The 26506-nt window shown below is 39.7% G+C and overlaps 1 protein-coding gene and 1 long non-coding RNA gene across 4 annotated transcripts in view; both read left to right on the top strand.

Moving 5' to 3' along the window:
• Positions 1–26506, top strand: part of CADM1 (cell adhesion molecule 1) — a 353858-nt gene that overhangs the window by 182477 nt on the left and 144875 nt on the right. The gene's annotated exons all lie outside the window — the stretch shown is intronic.
• LOC104981336 lies at positions 18792–25145 on the top strand. Its single transcript, XR_824358.1, has 2 exons — positions 18792–21034; positions 21161–25145. It is a non-coding gene; the product is annotated as an uncharacterized LOC104981336 (long non-coding RNA).

Raw genomic sequence — 26506 nt, 5'->3', positions numbered from 1 at the left:
AATTTCCAGCTCAGATTCCTTCCTATCATCTGCTTTTTTTTGGTTTGTTTTTCCCCTCCTACTCTCTGGCAATGGGGTATTGTTAGAAAACCTCACGAAAACTGGGGCAATTGGATCAATAAATGTATGGTGAATAAAGGAATCTATCAACATCCCCCCCTTGCTTGCAACACACACACACACACTCAGGGAGAAGGGAACGATAGAGCTGTGCTGAAGAAAATAGATCTGTATTTCATTTTAGTTCATTTGATCATTGTGTGTGTGTGCGTAAATATATTGTATGTGTCAACTGATATCTCAAAAATTTAGGGTCTTTGTTTTTGTTAGAAAAATCAGCCTTTGTACCCTCATGTTTTTCCTCAACAGGCATAGATGGGATAAAAATCTAGGTGAAAATTTCCCCCAGATACTTACCCTTTTCCAGTTAGGAATGGGACTTTGCAGATGCTTTTTCTTATTTCTAAAGTCTGAGCAATACTTATTTATTTTATTTTTGTCAGTCGGCTCCATGGTTCATGAATTCTTTATTATAGCAGGAGTCATCAATTGGATGGAGAATCATTGAAATTGTAAGTTTAGGACATTAGTTGGAATAACCCGAACTATGTGCTTACCTACTGGGCCCTTAATTTAATTTAAAATTAAGTGAGTCTTATGATGGCGAGCTTCACAGATACGCCCGCAGGGCTGAAGGCTGGAATTGTGTGTCTGAGTGTGGGGCACGCTCTTCTGTTTGGTTGGGTGGGCCGGGAAGTCTTTGCTCCACAGCACTCATTGTTTCAGTGCAGAAATAAGGACCATGTTGTTAGTGAGTAAGTTTCTTTTGAGATTGAACCACTGACTTCCAAGAATACGGCAGAGTGAGTGGAAGTGCTGTGAATAACGCCTTCCTTATTTCCTTTCAAATTCCCATGAAATTGTCTGAAAACGAAACAAAAAAAGGTCCCCCAAAGTGACCACAGTGAGAATCAAGCATGGAGCCCATTCTAGTTTCCGGGAGGAATTTTGCTTCTTCCTTGTGGTTGAAAACAGAGGAAGAGATGCCCCTTCTTCAGTGACCCCCATCCTGGCCTGACCCCCACCGCCCCCGCAACCCGCACTCCCGTCCTTTTCTGCCTCTCTACCTGTACCGGCCTGTTTTCCCTTTTGCTCATCTCCAGCGCCGCTCATTGCTTTAGCTGAGCTGGTAACCATCAGCTACCTGCTGCTTCTACTTAGCTTTTCCGTGGGGTTTAGGGAAGGGAATGCAGATTGACTTCACTGCAGGTGACCTCTGGGCCCATCCAGTTTCTGGCTTGTCTGTGACCTTCGGTCCTCCAGCGTTTGCACCCGCCACACCTCCCACCCGTCACCCTTTGTCTCCCTTCGTGGAGTGTGCATTTTGTTCATCTCCCAGGTTGGTAAGCTCCATAAGGGCTGGGAGGGAAGCTGGAGAGGCGGTGGATCCTTTCTTGTTGAACCCCCTGCAGCTTGCTCAGCTCTTAGTACGAGGTGATCATTGAAGAGATTGTCAGATGCGTTAACGAAACTCAGTCATTGGTAAGGGCTTTAAAGCAGTCCTCACATAGGGTAAGCATTGAAGACCAAGGTCAACAAACCAAGCTTAATGATGTAAAAACAGAAGCAGTGCACATATTATAGATGACTAATTAAAACAAAAAGCAATAAAGCTCTAAAGCAAAGAGGTTGTAGGAATCTGCAGCAAAATCTTTCAGAAACAGATTTGCTTTATGAAACAAGAATCTGTCAGAAAAGCTCTTCTGTGTAAATTCAATGAGATTCATAAAGAGGTTGCATCTAGTAAATTAGAATTTTTAGAAAGGGTATAATGAAACGAAAACTATAATAGGTAGAATAAATCTTCGTTTTAAATATTAGAAGGAGACTTCATTTGGAAAACGCAGCCAGCACAGGGAGCTCAGCTTGGTGCTCTGCGATGACCTGGAGGGGTGGGTTGGAGAGGGGGGAGGAATGCTTAAGAGGGAGGGGATATGTGTATACTTACAGCTGATTCTTGTTGTTGTACAGCAGAAACTAACACAACATTGTAAAGCACTATCCTCCAATTAAAAAAAGAAAAACACAGTCAGTGATGGAGAATAAAGTTCATGAAACCACCCAGAATGCAACAGAGAAGCCAGAAAGATACAGCTCCATCCTAGAAATGGCAGGGGTATTGAGAAAGTGCAATGCCAATGTATCAACTGTGATAATTATTGGAGGGACATTTTTCAGATCTACCTTGATCTTAGGTATTGATCCTACATTCCAGGTGGAGTTTCTAATTTCAGATCAACACAAGAATATTCTGATGACTTTTTCTTTTTTAAGTGGAAAGCTAGTAGATAGAGTAAGGGAAATAGCAGTGCTAAATTATGAGTCTTCCATTAAAAGATTAGTGTGATCTTTTGAGGTTATGTTGAGAGTAGAGACATAATGTTTTCAGTTCAGTTCAGTCGCTAAGTCGTGTCCGACTCTTTGCGATCTCATGGACTGCAGCATGGCAGGCCTCCCTGTCCATCACCAGCTCCCAGAGCTTGCTCAAACTCATGTCCATTGAGTCGGTGATGCCATCCAACCATCTTATCCTCTGTTGTCCCTTTCTCCTCCTGCCTTCAGTCTTTCCCAGCATTAGGATCTTTTCAAATGAGTCAGTTCTTCGCATCAGGTGGCCAAAGTATTGGAGTTTCAGATTCAACATCAGTCCTTCCAATGAATATTCAGGACTGATTTCCTTTAGGATTAACTGGTTTGATCTTCTTGTAGTCCAAGGAACTCTCAAGAGTCTTCTCCAACACCACAGTTCAAAAGCATCAATTCTTCGGTGCTCAACTTTCTTTATGGCCCAACTCTGACATCCATACATGACCACTGGAAAAACCATAGCTTTGACTAGACGGAAGTTTGTCGGCAAAGTAATGTCTCTGCTTTTTAATATGCTGTCTAGGTTGGTCATAACTTTTCTTCCAGGGAGCAAGCATCTTTTAATTTCATGGCTTCAGTCACCATCTGGAGTGATTTTGGAGCCCAAGAAAATAAAGTCTCACTGTTTCCATTGTTTCCCCATCTATTTGCCATGAAGTGATGGGACCGTATGCCATGATCTTAGTTTTTTGAATGTGAAGACCACATAATGTTTTAAGACTTATTAAAAGTTTTTATAATTAAGTAAAAAAACAGGATGCCTATAAAACTCAGTACAGAAAATAGAATCAAATGAACACGATAATCCCATCTAGGGATAGAAAAACAGAATAGTTATAGAAAACCAGAATAGTTTTATATTTCTTTCTTTTATTTATTAGCAGACTCACTTTTATATCTCATTTTCAAAGAGAGATCGAATTTTGAAATATAAATATAATATGCATATATACTTTTAGATAATACATGAATAATTAATTTGACACTTAAAAGTTTTAAATATTCTTTTCATACAACTTGTGTGATCAAGGCAGACAACAGAATTTAGTGCCTAAACCTTCATCTTTTCATTTCAAAAGTATGTGATCCAACTACTATGGTATTAGTTAAAGAAATGCACAAAGACGTATATAAACTAACTAACTATATTCTTGGGAAATGTAATTTCATCTACAAACAACAACTTTATAAGTAATTGCTCTGTTACTCTTGCATTGTAAGAGAGAGAAAAATTTTTTTTTACTCTGAAATCTGGACGAAACATCTGTCCTGAGGTAAGACATGGAGGAGATATGGAGATTAGCATGCAGTGATGAACATGTTGGTAAGTGCTGGGGAAGGCAGAAATCAGAATTTAAATAAGTCTTAATTTTTAGGCTCTCAAAAGGTTAATTGAGATTGTTCTGGATGTCATCATATCAGAAAGATTTGGCCAATCTGGTAGGAAATCTGAGGTCAACAGAAATGATTAAGCAACTAGAAAAATCAGGCTCAAAAAGAAGATCTTAGTCTGTAATTTGGAAAAAGAATTTGAATCTCTCTAAGCCTAGAGAAACAGAAGGATAACTTAGAATGATTTGGAGAGCTGTAGAGCTGATAGCATAAAATTGATTTAGAAAAAATACTTATTGAGTGTAAGACAGTTCTTAATAGACAAATTAAAGAACCATATAGCATCCAAGGAAAGTAGTAAAGATGATTTGATAAAATCTGGTATCCCAAAGGAAGACAACAGCTAACATTTATTGAGCCCTTGCTGTGTGTCTGGTATCCTATATGCATGACTTCATTTAACCTCCTCAGTAATCTATAAACTAGATATTAATTGCCTCCTTTGTTAAATGTTCATGTTGGGGCTTGGTCACATGGCTGGTAGGAAATAGCACCTATTTTTCAGCTCCTGTCACATAGCCAAATCCCAATTACCATACACTTCTTCCTTCCAAGCTAGGCAGTTGGGTATATTGTTGATATATGGAACAGATACAATTTGCAGAAACTTGACAGAGTTGGGTATATTTTAAAAAATGGATTGAAGTATAGCTGATTTACAATGTTGTATTTATGCTGACTGCAAAATGACTAAGTTATATACATATATATATTCTTTTTCATATTCTTTTCCATTACGGTTTATCACGGGGTGTTGACTCTAGTTCCCTGTGCTATAGCGTAGGGCCTCGCTGTGTATCCATCCTGTATGTAATACTTTGCCTCTGCTAATCCCAGACTCCTGATCTTGCCCTCCCCCTTGGCAGCTGCAGGTCTGTTCACTATGTCTGTGAGTCTGTCTGTTTCATAAATATGTTCATCTGTGCCATACTTTAGATTCGTGTATCAGTGATATCATATGATACTTGTCTTTCTCTGTCTGACTTACTTCTCTTAGTATTGGGTTGACCAAAAAGTTCATTTGGAGCTTTTTGGAACTTCTAGGAAAACTCAAATGAACTTTTTGGCCAACCCAGTGTGATAATCTCTGGGTCCACCCACGTTGCCACAAATGGCATTATTTCATTCTTTTTGATGACTGAGTGGTATTCCCCCGGATACTTGGAACATCCTCTTTATCCGTTCATCTGTCGATGGGCATTTAGGTTGTTTGCAGGTCTTGGCTATTGTAAACGGTGCTGCTGTCAGTATGTATCTTTTCAAATTATAGTTTTATCTGGGTATATGCTCAGCAGTGGGAGTGCTGGATCATATGGCACAGAGTTGGGTATATGGAAGAGGTATATTGTGCAGAGATTTGAGAGAGTAAACCAGCTGCTCTTCCATATGCTAAATAGGTGATCTCAGCAATCCACTTATAATTGAGTAAAAAATAATAGTAATAATAATCTCTTCTGTGGTCCCATCAAAGTTGCATTTTTGTTCAGTCTTCTGGATGAATGAATCCTTACAGAAAAAAAAGATCTGTATACTAGAAGACTTACTTAATGCAAATGTAAAAGAAATAGACATTAAACTTTAGGACTCAACAGAGTAAGCGTATCCAGCAAGTGTCAGCCCTTCAGGAGGTTTTATATGACAGAAAATTGGCTGCATAGTAACATATAGGGGATTGGAGAGCTAGACCCGGGTGGGGAATTCTGCTCTACCTTTCATTTGCTCATGACCTCAAATAAGTCATCTGACCTCTCCAAGGAAAGCAGTAGCTTAGCTTATGGCATAGGAAATTTCATATTGTGATGTATATGTAAAGATAGCATGAATATATGCTGCTGCTGCTAAGTCGCTTCAGTCGTGTCCGACTCTGTGCGACCCCATAGACGGCAGCCCACCAGGCTTCCCGTCCCTGGGATTCTCCAGGCAGGAACACTGGAGTGGGCTGCCATTTCCTTCTCCAATGAATGAAAGTGTAAAGTGAAAGTAAAGTCGCTCAGTCGTGTCCGACTGTAGTGACCCCATGGACTACAGCCTACCAGGCTCCTCCGTCCATGGGATTTTCTAGGCAAAAGTACTGGAGTGGGGTGCCATTGCCTTCTCCAATGACTATATGCAAATAAGGTAATTTATAGGGCTTCTGTGGTGGCTTAGTGGTAAAGAATCCACCAGCAATGCAGGAGATGCAGAGTTCCATCCCTGGGTCAGGAAGATCCCCTGGAGGAGGGTGTGGCAACCCACTCCAGTATTCTTGCCTAGAGAATCCTATGGACAGAGGAGTCTGGCGGGCTACAGTCCATAGGGTTGCAAAGAGTTGGGCGCGACTGAAGCGACTGAACACAGCCCAGCACAGGGTAGTTTACATGTGAAGACGGCATGTAGATAAGGTACCATGTATACCTCAAAACCATGCACATATACATGTAGGTAAAATGCTCAGTGTCCAGCACATAACAGCTGTTCAGTTCTTAGCAGTTGGTGGTGTTAGTGTGCATTGTTCAAATGTAGTCCTCAGGGAAATACTTTAGAAAATACAGCCAAGCGGTGCTGTAAGGTGGTAAGTTTTCAAAGATTAAAAATTAAAAAGATTTTGGTTTCCTGCAATGCTCTCACCTGATGTAAAATTTCACCCTCGGTGTAGCTTCTTCACAATTTGGCAATTAACAGAACACTGTGGTGCTTTCAAGGCAGTAGTTTGTTCACCGAAAACGTAGCTTATGACAAATTCACTGGTTGCTAGGCTCTAATATGCTAGCAGGCAGAAGCATGCTTTTAATATTCATCATCTTTAAGTGCTACCAACTGACATTCAGCACTAAATGTGCAGATATGGGTGCCGAGCAAAACAGAGCGAGGAAGAGGACGTACTGATTTGTATTCTAGATGGAAATCTTAAATTAGTTTCCAAGATTTTTAAATGGATTTTTAAATGCTGGGCACATAGGAGATTGAGTTCATATTAATATTTATAAGGTTGAGAAGATATTTAGTGAAATATTTGTATAATTTAATTTTGGTCATAATCAAGTAGGAAACAGTAACCAGGACAAGTCTGGGGACTATTTTGTGCCTCAGTATTTGGAATAGCCTGAAAAACCTCGGACAACAGAAACACACTTCAAAAGCCCTTCTTAGAATCCAGAAGTCGGAGGTTATTTGTGTATAAATTCCTTGGCTTGGACTGTTTTATGTTAATTTCATTTACGTTAATTAATTTAGAAATCAGTCTTGGTAATGATTTTTTAAAAGCATTTATTGACAATTCTGCAGAAGTCTGTAATCTCGCTGCTTTTATATTCTTCATTATACAGAACAGCTCCTACATTGGTTCACAGAAAACCTGCTTCCTGTAGTTTTGCTTAGGGCTAATTGAGTTTAATGTAGTTTTGTGTGCAGAAGGTATTGACTTGTGCATAGTATTTAATTTGTGTAAATATGTGTGTATGTAATGTTTTGCCCCTCTGAGTTTTATTTTAAATGTAACCCTTGAAACCGGGATAATAGAAATTCTTAGCTTAGGCCTGCTAGCAACTGCAGGTGCCAACGGTTTAAACTGCTGTAGAAATACAATTATGAGCAGCCAAGAGCAAATCTTGTTTTAAGGTCCATGTGTAATGAATGCCTGTTAGTATCATAGAATACAATTAAAAAGAGGTTTACCTCTCCTGAGCTGTGATTGGTTCTTTCTGATGGAAGTGTAGAGTCCCATGAGTAGCATGTGTATTCGGCTCCCGGTGATTTAGACACCAGTGAGCCTGGCATGCTGCAGGCTTGGATAAATTCAGGGCAGTTATAGTCAAGCAGAGATGGCAAAAGACTGAAAGATTAATGAGGGAGCTTAAAACAAAGCTCCAAAAATGAGAGCAGTGCACTGCTTGGTCTTATGTAATTGTACCGAATAGAAGTCAGCCTTGGCTGCTGTTTAAAATTTTTAGGAGGTTGGCAGGAAATGTTTGTTTGTTATAAAAATTGGATCTAGAGGAAGGGTAGTGAAAACCGGGGACAAAATATCTAACTCTAGCAGCAAGAACTTGCTAGCTTCGGTCCTCAGAGACACGCCCTTCTCTTCATCCTCCTTTTATCCCAACTTGACCAAACCTCCTATCCCATCCCCACTCAACCCCCAGCTCATCACTACTGCTTGTTTGAGGTGCCATTGAGATCTGACCCGTGGCTGCCTCCCAGAATAGGGCCACCAGGAGATGCATGTCTGAAGTGTATTTTTGGAAGTTGACGCTCTTTCACCTCAAGGCATGAAAGACTTGGAGCTTCTAAGGGCATGAGAACCCTCGGAGAAGGTAATCCAGAGGGTTGATTTACCTTATTGTTGATTACCTGCGGCTATGGTGGGGACCAGAAACAGTTTTTTGTTGTTCTTCTTTCCCGTTGGTGGTTGTAAGTAGCAGTTTTGTAACATTTCTTCCTGTAGATTTTAACTTCCGGGATCCAAATTGCTTTAAAATGCTATTTTCCCTTTGAAAACCCTTTTAATAGATGCTGTAAGGAACCTTCCATTTATCTGATGGACACAGCTGAGCTGTGTGCAGTGAAGATGGTCACACTGTTAATGTGAAGCTAGGCACTTCACATTAGAGGGGGAAAAAGAAGTGCATAAATAACGTGATGTGGGTGAATCACTTCTGAAATTTAAAGCTTGCCGATACAAGTGAAGAAAAGCTGCCCTGAAAGAGAAATTGTCAACTAACAAGCAAATCCTTCAGCGCTTCCCTCTAGACACACACCCGCCCTTTAACTTGGCTCTCTGCGTTTCCTCTTCAAGGAGTTTGGCGCCACCTACCGGCAGCAGGAAGCACAGAAATCAGTGCAGCCACTCTCCGTAGCACCTGGGGTTCTCCCATTGGTCATTCCTCATTTTTAGTTTTTATAAATTTGATCACTTGCTCATCATATAGTATTTATCAAGCTGCTTCTTGACCATGGAATGAAGCTAAGCTCAGTGGAAAAAAAGGTTACATCTGTGCTAGCAGTTTAGCAGGGGATTGCTCACCCTTAATTGCTTTTTAAGGTCTCTGTTTCTGCTGTCATGCACCATATCCACTGACACTCCAACAGGAGAGAACAGAGATGGATTAGGAGCCTGGAGTATATCGTCTGACTGCTGACTCCTTTACAATTTTGCTTTTTTTTTTCCCCATTTCTTATAGAGAATGTGGCATCCAAATCATCATGCTTATTGTTGATGCCGTTCATTTGTGTTTTTTTTTTTTTTTTTAATTTGTCTTATTTGGACAGAAATGTTACGAAGCTTAAAAAACCTACACAGAGAAGAAGTTGAAGGTGCATGAGTCAGTTCAGAGATGTCTAAAGGGAGACACGTGATCACTTTTACAGGCACAATGCGGAGCATAGTTTCATTCATCAGTATCTCATAACTATATCACTGAATCAACTACTCCATTGTTTTCAACGAGAATGATTTGGTTTGAAAGGAGTTAAGAACAATGTTGGGCTTTTCTCTGTTGTGTGAAGAGACTGCGGTTCTTTCTTTTCCCACACCTTCTCCTGAGCACTGTCTTGCAGGGCTTTTTACATGGCTCTCCCCTCTCCTACCCTGGAACAGCACTTCACAAATAACAGACCAAATCCACTGTGGCCCAAATTGGATTAATCCCATTTATTTTCCTTTTTCATATCCCTTTCTTTAAAAGAGCAACAAAATCCATTACCATATAACTGGTCCTTCTTGAGTGGATCTGCTTTTTGGTTTGCTCCTCTCCTCCCGCTCCTGATCCTTCCTCTTCTGGGCTAGTGACACCATAATTCATCCACTTTCCTAGGAAATGACTCTCTGTTGTTGCTGTCATCCTTGTTTAGTCATTAAGTCATGTCTGACTCTTTTGTGACCCCATAGACTGTAACCCTTCAGGCTCTTCTGTCCATGGGATCTTCAAGGCAAGAATAATGGAGTGGGTTGTGATTTCCTTCTCCAGGGGATCATCCTGACCCAGGGATCGAGCCCAGGTCTCCTGCATTGACAGGTAGATTCTTTACCCCTGAGCCACCTGGGAAACCCCAGGAAATAACTCTTAGTTATCTACAAAATCTCTCCACACTACTGTCCAGAGCTGTTGTTTTACCTCTCTAACATTTCTTGGATTTCTTTGTTCTGAAGCTGAATTTGTCCTTCATTTTCTTCACCATCATTTCCTCTTGCCTAGTCACTCAGTTGCGTCCGACTGTTTACAACCCCATAGACTGCAGCCTGCGAGGCTCCTCAGTCCATGGGATTCTCCAGGCAAGAATACTAGAGTGGGCTGCCATTTCCTTCTTCTCATTTCCTCTTACTGAATTTTAATTCAGCCACTTCCAAGGCACTTATCTTCTTTAGAAATTCTTATTAGTTGACTTTTACTAGATTTGGAAAATGAGCCATTGGCTAGAAAGAACATACTAGTCAAGTGAAATTTCACTCACCCATTCTTACTCCCCAACCCACATTAAATTATGCTACAGAATTTTAAGACATTTTTTTTTAATTTGGACGTATATGTTAGTGTTTTCATTTAAACATCAAAAGGAACTTTAGGGTAAGAAGATATATTCGTGGTTTGATGGAAAATGTCACACATTGGTGCTGGAATATCACAAATATAATGCTTCATATATTTCTACCGAATGGTTGATTAAAAGTTGCACAAAATATATAACACATCTCTCGAAAGAAGATATATAGTTGGCCAATAAACACAGAAGCTCAACATTATTAGTCACTAGAGAAATGCAAATCAAAACCAAAATGAGATACTATTTCACATCCACAAGGATGACTAAACTAAAAAAAGACAGCCAATAATAAGTGTTGGCAAGGATGTGGGGAAATTGGAATTTTCATGCTTTGCTAGTGATAATGTAAAATAGCTAATTTGGGAAACAGCTTGGCAGTTCCTCAAAAAGTTAAACATAGAGTTACCATATGACCCAGCAATTACACTCCTAACTGCATACCCTAGAGAACTAAAACATATGTCCACACAAAAACAAGTACATGAATGTTTATAGCAGTATTATTTATAATAACCAAAAAGGTGGGAAGCACCCAAATGTCCAGCAGCCAATGAATGAATAAACAGAATGTATGCACACACAAACACACTGGAATATTATTGAGCAGCAAGAAGGAACACGGTTCTGACACATGCTGTAACATGGCTGAACCTTGGAAACATCATGCAGAGTGAAAAAAGCCCAAAGGTCACTTATTAAGTGATTCCATTTATATAAAATGTATAGAATAAAAAGTCTATAGAGACAGAACATAGATCAGTGGTCTGCTAGGGGCTGGAGGAAGGGAACAGAAGTCACTGCTACTGAGAGTAAAATTAGTTTTGAAATGAAGATAATCTTCTGAAATTAAGAGGGATAGTTGCACAATTCTGTGAATATACGAACAACAATTGAATTGTATACTTTGAATAAATTGTATGCTTATGAATTGTATTTAATTAAAGCTCTTATATAATACACACATAAAGACGTGTGTACATACTTATGAGCATATATGTATACACACATATATCTCATTAATAGCTGTGCATGCTTAGAGTCTGCATCTGATTCATCCTTGTATCTTCTAAAGTACTAAACAATGCCTTGCAAAAGGAAGCCTTAGATAAATGGTTGAAAAATGAATGAATGAATGAGTTAATGAAATAACAAAATTATGAGTAGTCTTATAATGTGCACTAGCAAACTCCAGGAGACAGTGAAGGACAGAGGAGCCTGGCATGCTGCAGTCAATAGGATTGCAGAGAGCTGGACATGACTGAGTGACTGAACAGCAACAACAACTTATAATATGTGGAAGAATTTTTTTGGCAAGTACTACAGGAAAGAGGTAAAGACAACGGCCAAGAATGGAACCTTCTGGTCACTCAGGCTGACAGTTCAGCTGTCCTGTCATTGATCTGCGACCAGGACTGATAGAATCATGTGATACCTTGATGTCAGCTAGTTGGTGTCTTCCTTTTTTCCTTTGAGTGATAGCTTGACAAAATATACTGTAGCAACTGTATGTTATGCGGATGATGCACGATGCTCAGACTCTGTTGTGACCTTTATTTTTATGAGCTGTGAGAATTAAGAACCTACCAGTTTTAGTTTAATTAAGCAGTAAGACGGAGCAGATGGTGTGTTTGTGGGTGATGACTGCATTCCTCTGGTTCCCTCAAGCAGGGCTCTAACCCCATGGGATGCGTTGCCTAGAGTGTCACACCACTGATGCAAAATGACTTGGAAGACAAACAAGTGGCATTAACATAGTTAGAAAATCTTAGGGAACATTTTGCAACAAGATCTGACCACCGCAGAAAGTTCTGCTAGTTAGCAGCGACTGGAACTAGAGTGTTCCGAAGAGGAATCCGTGACGTAACATGGTTGTAGTAGTTTACTGCCTATCTTTATTCTCCAATATTTGCAAGTAGAGCATTGGAAGACTTTTATTACCCTGCTATTCTTTTATGTAATCTGGGTCAAACATTAAGAATGCATTGGAATACGATTTACATGTTTTAAAGTGCTCAGAGAAGAATAGGTAAATGGGGAAGCGTTGAATTTATGGCAGGTTGTTTTATTATGTTTGCTTTTAGTCACTAGGAGAGCCCAGAGAGTGTCCCACAATATGCATTTTTTTCTCCCCAAATACTGTGTGCTTACTGCTAGCATATTCACTCCAGAGGATGTTTAAAAACATACATAAGCAGGGAGAATATGGGATTAATCCAGTTCTTCTCACTGATCATGCAGCTCTTTGGGGAGAAAACTGAAATGTTAAGTTGAATTACTTTCTCTTTATTGTTAAGAGAGAATATCTTTCTGGTTCAGATTCGTTTCCCTTTACTGTCTTTGAAAAATGGAATTACTTGAAAGCTGGTATAAAACTTGTAATTACACAATGTTTTAGATCCTAAGATAATATACCTCGATTTTCCTCATTAATAAAATATATGAAATCATCAAAATGAAATACAATCACTTACTGGCTATAATGTTGTTAAAAGTATGAATATGTGGATATTCTAAAATATAGCTATCATTGCTTTAGGTAGAAGAAAGCATTTGTCTTGTTTCTTAGCTACAAAGACTGGGATTCTAGTTAAATCATGAACTTCAAAAGTAATATTTTAACAAAGAGGATATAATTTCTCTTTGGGAAAACCCATGTTTTATACTGATTTTTCTTTTTAATTATAAAGAAAGGATTTCTTTTGCTTTTTAAGGTTGTTGTCACCACAAAAGCCAAAACTACATCATCCTTCCAGATAATCTTCTAGAAGCCCTTTTAAAATTAATAAAATGAAGCATTTCTTTTCTGGATTCCCACCAACTCCAGCATATTCTGGCATTGAAGTTATGAAATTGAAGGTGTACACACTAATCTTGCAATTTTTCTTGTAGGAATACAAGATTTTTAACCTTTTAGTTAAAATTCACCAGTGTGTAATACAGGGAAATATCTATAAACACCTAACTGCATAGGAAATCCAATGTAATAACTTATTTTAGCCTGTAAATTATTAATGATTTTGATATGAGAAATTACAAATTATTTTGTTATGGAAACATACTTCATTGCAAAATCAGTAGTATTTCATTTCTTTACAGAACTGGATTTTTATTTATCCAACTAAAATTTAGAAAAGAAGAGACTAGATCATTTCCCGTTTACTTGGTATATAAGTATCTTGCCAGTTCTTTTGTAGTTCTGCTTAGTATATATATTCTTGTTGTTCAGTTGCTCAGTCATGTCCAACTCTTTGCAACCCAAAGGACTGCAGCATGCCAGGCTTCCCTGTTCTTCACTATCTCCTGGAGTTTGCCCAAACTCATATCCATTGAATCAGTGATGCCATCCAACCATCTCATCCTCTGTTGTCTTCTTCTCCTCTTGACTCCTCTTCCCAGCATCAGGGTCTTTTCCAGTGAGTCAACTCTTTGCATCAAGTGGCCAAAATATTGGAGCTTCAGCTTTAACATCAGTCCTTCCAATGAATATTCAGGGTTGATTTTCTATAGGATTGACTGGTTTGATCTCCTTGCTACCCAAGGGACTCTCAAGAAATGCTTCATTTAATTAATTTTAAAAGGTTTCCTCGAAGATTATCTGGAAGGATATAGTTTTTTGGCTTTTGTGGTGACAACACCCTTAAAACGCAAAGGAAATCCTTTCATTTTTTTTTTTGTAATATTCTACAGGACTCCAAAAGAAGACCTTACCAGGAAGATAAAATCATGCCTGATAATTTTAGGAACGTTAGAATTATTTATTTTCATTCTCTAAAATCAGTAATATGTTAATTCTCTAGCATCCAGATTGTTTATCTAACGATAATACTTCCCTTTTATGATGATGCTGAATAGTTTGCATTATTTTTGTATTAGAGGAAGTAATGAAGTCTATCAAGATGTGCATATACCAGTAATTGACAATCTGCACATATCGCTTGATTCTCTCCTGAGTGGTCTGACTGTTTTGTTGAGAGCATTGGACTTAGAATTAGACTTGCCTTCAGATCCTGGCTGTGCTACTATATCGTTTAGGAATTCCTTTTGGCTCTGCAGTAGACCCCCCCAAATGATGGCTTAAATACTAGGTTATTTTGTCACCTAACGATAGTCTGGAAGGGGGCAGTTCAGGGCCCCCACTCAGTCTGCAGGAACTCAGCCTCCTCCTTTCTACTTCATAGTCCCCAGGTGGTACCTTCTAGTCCAGGATGACTGCGGGGGCTGCAGGTAGAGCTGCTGCCCCTTACGCAGAAGGAAAGACAATGAAGAATACTCCAGGCAGAACCGACTTCTTTTCCCATCCCACACAACCCTTGCACTGACAGTCCCTGACCGACCCGTGAGGGAGGTAGGAAATGCTATCTTCACCGCAGCCAGCCAAAGAAGAAGGCTTCTGTTAACCGAGCACTTAAGGGAAGAATCGGAGAAGGCAATGGCACCCCACTGCAGTACTCTTGCCTGGAAAATCCCATGGACAGAGGAGCCTGGTAGGCTGCAGTCCATGGGGTCGCTAAGAGCCGGACACGACTGAGCGACTTCACTTTCGCTTTTCATTTTCATTCATTGGAGAAGGAAATGGCAACCCATTCCAGTGTTCTTGCCTGGAGAATCCCGGGGACGGGGGAGCCTGGTGGGCTGCCGTCTATGGGGTCGCAGAGAGTCGGACGCTACTGAACCGACTTAGCAGCAGCAGCAGCAGCGGCAGCAGGGAAGAATAGATATTTGCTAAGCAACTAACATCCTCTGCCATAGTGACCTTGAGTAATTGAGCCCCAGCTTCCTTGTCCTTAAAAATGGTTGTGAAAATAGAATCTAATTCATAGACCCTAATATTTCAAGTATCAAGTGAGTTCATACATCTAATGCCTTTAACACAATGCCTGACATATAATAAATAAGCCATAAGTGTTATTATTCTTTCTAGCTATTTCCTTAATATCTCTAGGTTAATATCACATAGATATTGCAAACTTGAAATGTTCAAATGTATTACAGATGCTTATTGCCTTCCCTTGCTCACCATCTATCTAGTCTTACAAGCTAGAAACCACAGAACAGTCTCTGAATAGCTCTCTGTTCCCATTTGTACTCAGCAGTCACCAAGTATAATTCTGCCTGCAAAATTGTTCATGGATTTCTCCACCCTGTCCCTCCGTGTCCATTACCACTATCGGAATTCAAGCTGTCTTCATCCCTCGCTTTCCACAGGTCTTCACTATCTACCAGGTAACATCCAAACTCCTGAGGACAGTAGTCGAAGTCTTCGTATAATCCCTGTAATCTGACTGCAATACTGGCATTGCCTTGATTCAACCGCTCCCTCTGAGTTTTTCCAGATCACACCTTTCTTGTTCTCTGGCTCCACTGAAAACTCCCTCTTATCCAGATGGGGCATTGTGACTCTCATTTCATCTCCAGGATAGCTGTTGAAGAATTCTCAAGTTGAAACATGAGGAAACTAAGCACAGATGCATTTCAGTCAGTAATTTTGAATATCTAGATTTGCTTTCTGGCAACTACTTTGGGATTTTGTTTATGAGGCCAGCAGATAGATAGGTACACCGGCATGGCACTCCTTATCATAACAAGGTACCTAAGTGTGTAAGGATAAAAGAACAAAGGGCTCTTGAGTGAAAGGAGTGCATTTGGGGGGAGGGGAGTTGATGTCTCAAATGGATAGGTTAGCATGTTCAGCAATTTTCAAAGTATTGGTTTAGATCTTGAAACTCATTATTTTTACTTTGCTAGACAATAGCATTAGTTTAGGTACTTAATGTGAATGCTATGGATGCATTTTGCTTTCAAATTGAAATGAAGTAGAGAAGGTTAGCTCTATTGAGGTTGTGTGTGTCTCTGTGTGTGGAGTGCCTAACGGGATGTATAATGTAATTTCAAAGCCCTCTGATGCAATATTTGGAAAACTAAGTTTGTAGTACAATTAAAACATATCTTTGGTCATAGATTACTTGGCCTTTTGCCATTCTCGTAGGCAATGTCCTACTTAAATAGCCTGGATTGGCTGAGAAAAATAATTGCTGCTATGAAATAATTTTGCAATTACCGCTGTAATTAAGGGCAGTTTGTTAATGAAAGTGCTTGGTGAATAATGACTGCAGGGCACTCCATCTTGCAGCTTCATGCCAGATGATTGGTTCATGTGGTGGAGGCAGTTAGGGAATTAGTGACACAGCTGTCATGGTTACGGGATGGATGTAAATATCCTTTGCAGTTGATGATGAAGAACCGTCATTAGCCTCCTGCCCCTTGGGAACTGGTCAGATGAACAAAAATAAACTTAACACATGATGGTAAAAGCCATTCCTTCTGTCTCCTTTTCTTCAGTTTGAACAATTAACATTCTAATAGAAGCTGCAGAGAGAGTGTAGATGAACCCTCTCCACTTTTCCAGGCATGTTAGTGTGATAAATGTTCCTCCTGGTAGGGCATTGGTTGTTCACAGTTTATAACCGCTCTTATTAGCTTATGGGCCAGTTAAAAACTGCTCTTTAGAGACCCACAGGCCCCATTTAAATTTTTCTTGTTCATCTCCAGGTGTTGTAGATTCAGTTCGGCACTTTGAAGAGTGCCCGTGGATGGATTTTTGCACGTTGTTTGTGTGGCTGCAGGGCCAATGAAAGATCAATTTTCTGTAGTTGGGTTTATTTGCTTGTGTAAAATTTATGTTGTTATGAAGATGACCTGGATGCTTGTCTGATCTTGCTTTGTAGTTTAAAAAGTCCTTGTTGAAGGTTGAGGATCCTTTTTTTTTTTCCTCCTTAAAATAAGACACCCTAGGTGTCTAAGTGTGCTTCCTATTTATATTCATTCCACTTCCTTGGTGTTTTGATGTTGTTTTTCATTGTAAATTTGCTTAAGCAATCTTTTGTAGAGTAATTTCATAACATGCACACACGGTGGTTTTACATTGAGATGCTCGTGATCTGCAACTCATTAACTTTTGCTGACTGGAAAGTCAGTATTACGCTGTGCATTTTCTTTTGCTTTATCTTGCTATCTAGTCAGTTTTATTCCTTGTAAGAGATGTTCATTGAACACTTCCAAGTAACTTAAGCACAACTCCTCTTGATGCCCAGGGTACTAAATCTTCTTTTTGGGGCCCTAAGGAGGGATCCCTGGAGTTTGTGTCATTACATCAGAGTCAATCACCTACCCTTAAACAGGGGACATCAACAGGTTTCTGGGTTTGAGTTCACAATGACTGTTCATGGTGACACTGTGCGTAAGAAGGATGGGTTTCTTGCTCCTTGTGTTGGGGGGTTTCTTGCACTTGCCGAATGCTCTCTTTGATGCCTGGGTCTCCTCTTGGCTTTAGCAAGAGGTGTTGGATGGAAGGGATGAGAATTCTCTCTCTCTCTCTCTCTCTCTCACACACACACACACACACACACATACTGTGGCTCAAACCTCTGCCTCTTCATTTTGCCTTCATTGGCTGTCACAGAGAATGAAAAATGTCAGCAAGTTCAGGTATGAACAGAGCCCTGTTCTGATGTTGAAATGCTGGCTACTGAGTCATCTGACTCTCTACTTCAGATGAACTCCTTACTCCTTTTCTCATCATTTGTCGATAAGTGACTCTAGAGATTCTTGTAGCCAACTTCATTGTGATCAGATATTCTCAGATACAGGTTAGCTTGCTGGTCCCAAATGGTGAGTGCCTAAAAGTCAAATAACTTGAAAAACCTCGCATTTTGAAGATTTAAAAACAGATTTGTGTGTTTATATATATATATATATATACATATATACATATATGTGTGTGTGCATGCACACACACACACATGTATATCTCAGTCCAATAAATGACAACTCCTGAAGGGTATTCTGAGGCATGGTCACAGCTGGCAAAATGATTTGGGTTCTGGTGGAATGTGACTTTGCAGGCACTATCTTCACAGTGCAGGGGGAGCTGGCAGCAGGCTTTGCCTTAAATCAACAGCGGAAAGCAGGCAGAGAGGACATGTGCTAGAAAACACCTTCCAGGCCTCAGGAAAACTGCGCTTCTGCTTTTAGCTAGAGTATGGGCTTTTGTGGTAGGTCAGTTCAGTTCAGTTCACTTCAGTAGCTCAGTCCTGTCTGACTCTTTGCAACCCCGTTGACTGCAGCATGCCAGGCTTCCCTGTCCATCACCAACTCCCGGAGCTTACTCAAAACTCATGTCCATTGAGTCGGTGATGCCATCTAACCATCTCATCCTCTGTTGTCCCCTTCTCCTCCTGCCCTCAATCTTTCCCAGCATCAGGGTCTTTTCTAGTAAGTCAGTTCTTCGCATCAGGTGGCCAAAGTATTGGTGTTTCAGCTTCAGTATCAGTCCTTCCAGTGAACACCCAGGACTGATCTCCTTTAGGATGGACTGGTTGGATCTCCTTGCAGTCCAAGGGACTCTCAAGAATCTTCTCCAGCACCACAGTTCAAAAGCATGAATCTTCAGCACTCAGCTTTCTTTATAGTCCAACTCTCACATCCATATAGGACAAGATAACTGCAATAGAAAAGGAAAAAACGATTGTGTCTTTAATTGGTGTGGCTTGAGGTGGGGGTACTGGGGAACATCCTCCTCCTCCAGGAGAGATGTGACACGCTGCAGTGTTTAGATACTCAGTGTGTGTTCCCATTTTTGTTTGGTTTGATGACGTTTTGATTTTTTTTTTCTGGCTAAACATATGAGACATGAGTTTAATTGAATTTCCAAGCCAACTCTGCAGGCGCCCTCATAAAGTATATTTAAAGATGCTTTACAGAGTTTTAAGAGAGGCAGCCATGCGAATTTAAGAATCTGTAGGGGGCAGGAGGACAGGTTCTGAGTTTGGATCAGTAGTTGAAATTCCCAAGCAAAACCAAGTCTGTTCTCCTGCAGTTTTCTGGGCTAGTTTGGACAAGAATCGGAGTCTGCCTTTTTCACATATCAGCTCTGTCAAATTTACCTCATTTCTCCAGGACAAGTCAAAAATTTCCATTGGTCACCACGGTGATAACGGATCGTGTCCCATTCTGTCCTATCACCATCCTTTCTATGAAAGCAACACTAATTATAAAAATTGAACATAAATTTGTACTGTTTAATAGGTTTGGGTTTAATTTTGCTTCAGTGGGAAGGCTTTCGATTAAAAGAATCTTTTTTTCCTCTCCTCCTCCCCCCTTTTTCTTTTGGTAGAACAGTTAGTTAAAGGCGTAGGAAATTGATTTTAGTGTCACAGAGGACATTTCTGACAGGAATGTACGTTGAAATGATTCAAAGCATCTGTTTCTCTTGCATGTGCCCAGCGCAGCTGAGAGCTGTACCTAAATTAAACTGTTGAACGTGTCAGCTCTGAATCGGATCACAATTTACATCCAGTGGCTTGGTTGGAATTTCTAGCATTTCATGAACTTCCTCCCCTAATTTACGAAACGAGTTCTCACTCAAAGTGACCATTTGTTCTAGATGCCAATATGTCATGGTCAGAATCGATTGAGCTTTAGAGTTATTTGTTTTCGTACGGTCACTTTGCCTATGAAACGAAATGCTGTCTTCAGTCTGTATTTCTCCTGGCAGGGTTGGTGGATGATGGTTTGGTGGGTGTTTTTGTTACTATTCATCTTCCCCCTGGTGCTGTGTCTATCATGCAATCTGGCACCAGGAATTCTGCTGGTTGGTGATAGTTCCTGAGCACAGGAATTGCATGTACTCTGTTGGCAGCTGTATCCAGGGCACCCAGCGTAATATCTGGGAGGCACTAAATGAATGAAGAATGAGCCTTTTCTACATGATCACATGGTCGTCTTAGACTCTTGACTCCGAGGGCCCGCTTGTCTACCCTTGTGTTTCTTAGGAATTAGGAAGGCTCACTTGTATCAATTATAGTGAGGTATGTCCTTTGAAGTTGAAGGACAGGGGCAATTATTGTGTGTATGTGAACTTTTTACATTCACAGAAGAAATAATTTACTGGGAATGAGAAGGAAAAGTGACTCTGTTGATGCATAATAGGGACCGGAGCTCGTTAACTTAATTACTTAGTGGTCCCTGACAATGCTTTTCTCCCCTGTGATCACCCTCTTACCCTTATGCAGTATTTACCCGTGGACTTGGATTAGAGAATGCCGAGCAGAGTGGCTTCCACCCCTGCCCTTCCCTGTGCTCTTGGGTCCACACCCAACTGAGGCTCACAGTGCTGTTTGTACAGGGGTGTCCTGAGGCGCTAGTGCTGCATGGACTCACTCTGTTGACCTTGACGATTAGCAGGTTGCTCCTGACAAGTCGGTTGAGAGCATTATTCATAATTTTGTCATGGATACTCTTGCATCTCCAATAGCAATTCTCTGAGAACCTATTAGTGAAGTTAGAAAGCTGCAAATTTTGCAGTGAGTTGGATATTTAGAAATTAAGTTTCCTTTGCTTAATAGTTTGGGGTGGATGCTCTGGTTCTATGGATAGTCTAGCTCTACCCAGCCATTCAGTGACCAAGGCTAACAGTGGCTCTGCCGCCTTCTACAAGGAGATTCTGGAGTCATTCCAGTCACACCCTTTTAGCCTCTTGTAAGAGAGAAAGGGAAACGGGAGGGGAGCAGTCTGTTCTTTGGACACACATCCTTTCTGCTCACTCCGGCAGGACATAGTCACCCGACCAGCCTAGCTGCGGGGACGGCTGGGAAATGCAGAGTAACAGCCACTCTTGTGCCAGGCTGCCTGGATGAAGGTGAGAGTGGGTGAGTGACAGACAGCAGGCTCTGGGCCACAGGCTTGCTTGGTCTTGCAAAATTCCATCGTTTACCATAGACTTTACATTGTCTGATTACTCCCCCCTTTCGTTTCTTGGGGTCAGGCTGTTTATGAAGATGATGATGTACATCCTGGTCGAGCAGCTATCTTATGTCCTTCTGGTTAATATCAGTGCACGTATGTATTTTTTTTAACACTTTGAAAGCAACGTCAATCCTCTGCCAGCTTGTCTGCCCCTTGTATCACATTGGAATGCTTGTGTGATTTCCCTCCACTTTTTTGTCTTTGGGAAGCATGGTAGTATAGAGACGTTTTGGTAGATTTGTAATCCGTTTTTCTTCATCTGGGAAGATATTGTACATACCGTCGGTATGTTCATCGTTATTCAGGAAAACTTGGACAACATCAATACTGTTGTCTGCAAATATTATTGTCTAGTATATACAGATGGTCACTGCCTAATGTAAAATTAGGTTTCTATTCAGGATCTTTGTTCAGAAACAGTTCTTGAGTTGACATGAGAATTTGTTGCCAGTATTATCAGTTTTGACTTTTCTAGTATATTTTCTCCAAGGATCGACAACAGACTTTCGCCTACTTTGATTAGATTTTAGAGACAATGTCTGATTCTCTGCTCACACCGTTCAGAGAAATTATACTCCAAGCCATCTCCTGATGCTTTAGGATGGAATATGTCAAGATCTTTAAGGCATTTAAACCTGTGTTGAGATTGGCTTAGTATCCTTTGCTACTTTACCACAAACGAGGGGTTGTCAGTTCTTGCTGTGCAAGAAATGTTATTTTTAAAGAGAGGATTTAAATGATAGTCATCTGACTTTTTAAGTCTTAGCTCAACTAGACAGTTTTGGTTTTATGCAGACACAAATCACCTTGAGTTTTGTTTTATTTTTGGTGAGAGAGGACCAAGAAATAAGTTAGGTATATTCTAAGCCATGGTCTGTAGATGTTCTTTATTTGATGTAGGGGATAGTTTCATTTTAAATACACAATATTTTGATACATCTTGTTGTTCCACTATAGATAGTGCATAAAGTAGGAGTTGCTGTTTGTGAAGTGCTTTCTGAGTATGATTCATTATAAGGTCACAGTTCTGTGATTTCAGCTATATTGAAGCTACTATTAATGAATGAGTACATATCTGCAGTGTATTCATATAGCTTCCTACCCTCCAGTGATCAAACCATGAGATGCTTCAGTGTAGAAGAGCTTGCTAAAGGTGATGGGCAGAAAGTACACTCTTCCAGTGGTGATATTAATCTATCTTCGGTGTCTTGTGAATGGGCTTAATGTCTAGGATATGGACATTATTAAAATAGGACTTATCCAAAAATAAAGTTCTTGAAATGTAAATAAAGTAGCATTGGAGCAAGAAACAGATCATTTTCCCCCCCTGATATTTAACCAGTTGCCACCTTGCCTTGCTCACTTATTGCAGCATCTCGTGTGACTGTCACTGCTCTGTCACATCATTCTGTAACTCTGTGTTTATATTTCCGTCTTCCGTACCAGACTGTGAGCTTCTTGGAAGGAGGCGACATGTTCATTTCAAGTTTGCATGGCACATCTACTCAATAAATGGGTGACGAATGAACTAAAGGAGGGATAAGTATCTTCAAGCAGGAAAATCTTGTCCTTATGTCAGTTGTTGGAAACTAATCTAAAGACCCTCAGAGTTTGGGGAAAAAAATGTTATATACGTTTTCTGGACACTGAGAATCTTTCGTTGTCCATCTCTGCTCATCTGCCCATCTGATTACTTAATCTTTTCTTTAAAAATTAAGAAAAAATACACACCAGGTAGATTGGTCTAAAATGATGAATCTGATGTTTTTAGTCTCCTCGTTGTAAAAGCAGAAGCTTTTGGGGAGGGGGGATTTTCTCCTGTGACAAGTGTCTGACCCACCCCCTGCCCTGCAAGCTTGATGCCCACCCTGAGCCTATTTACTCCCCTGTGAAACTGACAACCTCACCAGGCTCTGTGTGAACCGAAGGAGACACTTTAGTCCAGGGGCTCACAGGTACTAAGCTTCCAGCATGCATTAGTTATAAAGATAACGAGGATAATTATGATTTGTTCTTTTCCTCAGAAGTCTTCCTTGTTTAAATATTTACAAGGTCTATGACTTATTTGTGGTTGTTTTCCTTTATTATGCTCTTAAACAGAACTGTTTCCCTAGAAATCAAGTGGCATCCTGCATACCTAGGAGCAGGGCTTAGGGAAAGTTAGGTGAAGCTGGTTCTCTTCGTTCACGAAAAGCAGGATGTAATAAGATCACCTTTCTCCCCGCTTTATAGAGGTGTCAGATCATGCGTCGGATGAATTATGTAAAGTGGCAGTTGTTTGTTTTTTCAACATATACTGCCTGAAAGGAATAGAATCTCTTCCTGTCAGATGGTTCTGTAAGCTTGCTCAAAGCCCAGTGAAAAGATAAGGTGCCACAGACTTTTGTGTTACCGACAAATATTACTCTGTTTTTCCTTCGTTTTAAAGAACAGATTTCTAGGTTGACAGTTGTGTTAAGGAATTTTCTATTCTGTTAAGGCTCTAGTGCTGCGGTGCAGTGCCTCCTCGCTTATCTGGAGGTCTTGATATCAGATGACCTCGGCTATCTGGAACACAGCGGCTGGGCCCTGAGTAAACCAGAAAAGCCTCTTGAACTGCCTGCCATAAAAAATGTCACAAAGTCTTTTGTATTAAAATGTATGCAAATCACTCAAAGAAAGCACCCCAGGGTTTCACCAACACCAAATTATTTCTGAATTTTACAATCCTATAGAACTTGTACAAAATCTTATCTATCTTGTTATTTTTTTTTCCTCCAGTGTCCATACACTGGAGTCAGAAGATGGGAGATTTGAGAGGTACAGGATAGGGGGATGTTGCTAGATTCTAGTAGCCTCAAGTAGAAGGAGAAGTTCACTGATAATGCTGGGCCAGATGCCTATGTGACCTAAACCAGCTGTGAGAGTGAAATTCTTTTTATTTTGCTCATTTAAAATGATAGGTATTATATAAACTTGTAGAACATTGTCCTCAATATAGTTTAAATAAGAAAGAAACTGATTTTATGGAACACTTCATGACGATTCCAGATGAATCAAGAATTCTCCTTTCTCTGTGGCATTTTCTGCTATTAATAGCATGGCATTCCTGAGGCATAAATCTTGGTTTTTTATTTTCGAGTAAGTTTCCTCTTTTGCTTTTCCCCATTGTTCATATATGATTCTCCTCAACCTTAGTTTTCCCCTTAAAGGATTTAAAACAGGTATTTTTAAAACAGGTAAGATAGCTATAGAGAAACTTAAGGTGTCTCGAATATTTGAATTTGTCAAAGTTTGATTTTTTTAGTGTTAAGCATCCCATCCTGCATTAACACTCTCACCCCAAATACAGAACAATAACCAAAACCCACAAAAAAGCACTGTATTAATGTCTACTTCCCCTCCGTAACTACAATTAGAAACTTGAGGCAAGGGATTATTCTACAGAGCTTTTATTCTACAGATTATTCTACCGTTTATGCCCTGCTTAAAGGTTTCCTGCCAGGTTGTGGAAGCAAATCCCTACCTTTTGTGTAAAATGTAGCATAATTCAGTGCTCATTGTCTATATAGATAATTTAAAGTGAAAAGAGGTAAATCACCATCCATAAATATATTCAGCACAGTGCCTCAATAAATATTTGTTGATTAACTAAATAGAAGAATGAATGAACAATGAACAATGAACAATGAACAATGAATGAACAGAATCTAGCACCATGCCACACACAGAGACAGTGCTCAGTAATCCTTGCAGCAACAATTGTTTGAGATAGAAACTGTTTTTATCCCCATTTACAGATGAAGATTTGGAAGTTCAGAGAGACAGAGTGGTTTGCCTCGCGTCACACAGCCAGAGGGTACAGCCACAGCAAGCATGGGCAGTAGTCCCTGTTGCCAAGGCTGTATTATATTAGCTGCTATGCTCACTGCTCAACTTCAAGAGAAGCTTAGTGTTCCTGGACTTGCCATTTCAATTCTTCATAACTTAGAAGAACTGAGTTCCTGTTTCTTAATTGACAAAAAGAAAAAAAAAAGACTGATTGAAATCCATTATTAAACTTCTCTGGTTGATTGAATTGGCATAGCTGCCTAGCTCAGAAAATGAACTATTTTGAGACCTCTGAGATTTCATGCTTAAACCAACCCCCCCACCCCCTGCCCGACTCAACTACTCTTTTCTTTTCTTTTCTTTACTTTGGCAGAATTCTTGGGTTATACACTGAAAAGCCCATGAGTTAAAGCTAATCTGTGTGTTTAAAATTATACATTGACACTCCTTTTGGCTTTCCTTTTTGAAACTTTTTTTTAGAGGGTTGACAACTTGAAAAGAAATGGCATGTTCCTTCAACCTCAAGAACATTTTATTTAAATTTAGTCACTGGTTTGGGGAAAGAATAAACAGAACCTTCACTTAAATGTTCCCATGTCTTAGAAGAATGAATGGGTAGTGATATGATTCATAGCTGGAATAAGAATAAAGAAGATAAAAAGAAAAATGAAACCCCAAATTATTGGTTTCAGCAGAGCATTTCTGATTTAATTCAAAACTGTGAATACCGTTTATGCCCTGCTTAAAGGTTTCCTGCCAGGTTGTGGAAGCAAATCCCTACCTTTTGTGTAAAATGTAGCATAATTCAGTGCTCGTTGTCTATATAGATAATTTAAAGTGAAAAGAGGTAAATCACCATCCATAAATATATTCAGCACAGTGCCTCAATAAATATTTGTTGATTGACTAAATAGAAGAATGAATGAACAAATTTCATTCAAAAAGTAAAAATTGATATATTAGCATTTAGGCTATGTGTAACAGTTATAATTTACAAAAGTTAGTGATAAAAACTAGAAAAAAGTCTTTTGTGTCATTGATACCTATACCTTGCTACAAGAAAACCCAAGTACGAAAAATGGAATATGTTGCTTTTTTTTTTTAAATATGTTGCTTTGTTAAAGAATTCACTCTTAAGATTCTAATATTTTCCAAAGAGACCTCAAAGGTCAGCTTTGTACTAAGTGGAAGTTCTCTCTCCTGGACTTTTAAATGCTTTCTAATATATTTAGTGATTGAAAACTCAGATTTAGAATAAATAATGGTTACAGGTTCTATATATCTAAATACATTTACTGCTGTCTATGACTTACTCTTCTTAAGTCTGAACTTCAACCATGGGTTGCCCCAAAATTACTTCTAGAAAACAGAGTTGGATTTATTTATTTAGCTGATGGTAGAATGTTTTGCTCCAGAGTGTGGAAGTTTTCTGTTGTGATGTTTAAAACTTTCTCCAGTTAAGGACAAAAATCTTGTTGTAGGTTAAAAAAAATACATAATATACTTTGTGTTTTTTACAGTTGTCATTTTAGAAAGTCACATAGTGATATTTCAT

This window comes from Bison bison, unplaced genomic scaffold, assembly GCF_000754665.1.
Source record: "Bison bison bison isolate TAMUID 2011002044 unplaced genomic scaffold, Bison_UMD1.0 scf7180017864518, whole genome shotgun sequence".
Lineage (NCBI taxonomy): Eukaryota > Metazoa > Chordata > Mammalia > Artiodactyla > Bovidae > Bison > Bison bison.
Note: the sequence above shows the minus strand (reverse complement) of the source record. Positions and strands in the feature narration are given on the sequence as shown.